Here is a 2658-nt window from a genome sequence, read left to right as displayed (position 1 = left end):
CCCGGGCTCAGGCTGTTGGTGGTAAAATATCATTTCACAATGTGCCGTGTCATGTTGGGAAGGCTAAAACCTAGAGGTTTCACTTCCCGCTTCTTATACAGTTGTGCAAGTCAACAGCATTAACCTTTTGCCCTTTCATGATCTGTTCATGGCCCCACGAGGAGGCGAACCGAGTGGCACTAATCAAGTTTGGCGGTAATAAGTTACGGTTGCCATACTACTAACCTCATGCCTTGAAACGTTCTATGTCCTCGTGTGAGGAAATGCTAAGACGTAATCACAAAACCACATCAAAGCACGGCCACCGCAGTATTGCATTTGCTTGCACAAGCCAGTGATATACAACATGACAGCAGAATGCACTTCATTTCAATCAAATGAACAGGGATAGGCTCCTCTCTGCAAGTGCCCTCACAACGTGAGCCGACACACGCAATTACATTTTGGAGTGAAAATCTTTTATTCTGAGGTCAACTTCAATGTCAAGTGACCCCATGCCATGTTCAGGCCTGATGAGGTGTACCCTCACCCCAGGTGGGTGAGGAGCGACCCCCCCCCCCCCCCCCACGCACACACACACACACATAATTTGCCCATCACTGTGGTAGCCGGCCCATAACAGCCAGGCCATGATTACGACAAATATGATTATAAAAAAAATAGAGACAGGGCGGTTAGCAGCAGCCATCCGGTGGGGATGTTTGTCCTTGCAGGGTTTGTCGCTATAGCAACGGCGACACATGCCCGTCATCGGCTTCAGCCAGCTGCGTCAGGGGAGCAGATGACGGTTCAACCGACGACTTCCTGTTTCTGAGAAAGCAGCGCTCTCGCTCTCTTTATCTGTCGCTTCTCTTCTTTACCCACCGCTGCACCTTTATCAGCTCCCATAATACTCTTTACCTACTTCCATAGACGCCTACGTCTGTGTGTTTGTCTTTCTGTCTCGGTCAGCCTCAGCCCCTCCTCACGTCTGTAAATCTCTTCTTCTTCTGTCTCTCTTACGTCACGCCCACGCCTCACCTGCTGCTGCACCTCGCCAGGTGAGCCAATCAGGAGGCCCTGTTAGCCGACAGGGTTTCCGAGGCGGGGGTTACCATAGCAACATAACAGGTAAACAAAGGTGGAGATAAGGAGGTAGGACAGAGGACTCTCCCTCTCACACTCACACGAGACATACTGAGACATTGATATCAATATGCAAATGTGCACATATCTACCCGCTCCTCGGCTCCTATTTCTATGTCTCTCCCTCTCTCTCTCAGCAGATTCACTCCACCCTACAGCTGTGCAGCCGGTCAGCTCTCCCTCTGTCTCCCCCCCTGGCTGTAGCTGTGCAGCCGGTCAGCTCTCCCTCTGTCCCCCCCCCTGGCTGTCTGGCTCTCTGGTTCTCACAGTAACTGGCTGCCAATCTGGCTGGGAGCGGGTATAATTGCCATTATGACTGCTGTGGCCCGCACATCACACAGTGTGCTGATTGTTCAGCAGGGGAGGGGGGCAAACACTGTCTGCTCTGTGCAGACGCCACACAATGTTATGGTAGCGTGACTACAGCTCATCTACACACACACGCACGCACACACACACACACGCACACACACACACGCGCGCGCGCGCACGCACGCACGCACACACACACGCACGCACGCACGCACACACGCACGCACACACACACACACACGCACGCACACAGTCTCTATCTCATTTTTTTTTCAGCCTTTCCGTCTGCCTGTCATCTTTGCACAAAGCACAAAACAAACATAAGCTTCTATAGGTGATGATGGAAAATCCATACACCACTGCCTTTTTTCACCATCTACCGTATTAACTGTCAAACCCTGGGTAAACACACACACACACACACAGTGCCACCCCCAATAGGAAATGATAGAAGGGTTGAATGGAAAAGCAGTTTGTACTGAGCAGGAACGCCCAACTGCAGTGTGTGTGTGTGTGTGTGTGTGTGTGTGTGTGTGTGTGTGTGTGTGTGTGTGTGTGTGTGTGTGTGTGTGTGTCTCACATCGGGCTGAGGTTTTGGGAAAGTTGACCTTATCCCAGTTGTATTCCACTGCTCCATCACGGTTTCCAATAAACAAAGGTCACGATTCCCAATTAGATGTTGACAATTAAACAATTCAAATACAAATCAGGCATCAGTGACTGAACTGAATGCAGTGTTGGTTGGAGCCACATTTCCATTTCCAAAGTTGCAAATATAACTGGCCTGTGAATATGACACTGGCTGGAAGGTAAGGGTAGAGCAACAGTCTGATTAGCCACAGGAAATATCCATTCCCGCAACAGGAGGCTGATGTATTGCTATGGGAAACGTCTTCATCATTGAAACTAGATTATGTGGTCGATTCCACTGAAAGCAGAGAAGGGATTGTGAGTTCCTCCTACATTGTGTGAACTCTGCCTGTGTACAGTATGTGCTGCCAGCGGTACCCACACATGCACAGCAACACCGCTTCTGCCTGGCAGTCAGGTTGCTGAACAGCTAACCCATAATAGTTGTATATAATGTTATCGCGTTGTGTGTATTGTGTTCATAATGTATATACATACGAGTGCATTGTGTAGGTCTGTAGTGTCTTGTGATGGCACGCCCTTTGTGTTAAGGCAGAGAGAGCCAGAACACAAGTCTGTCATTGTATAGTT

This window comes from Poromitra crassiceps (assembly GCF_964638095.1).
Source record: "Poromitra crassiceps genome assembly, chromosome: 13".
Taxonomy (NCBI): domain Eukaryota; kingdom Metazoa; phylum Chordata; class Actinopteri; order Beryciformes; family Melamphaidae; genus Poromitra; species Poromitra crassiceps.
This window is presented reverse-complemented; position numbering follows the sequence as displayed.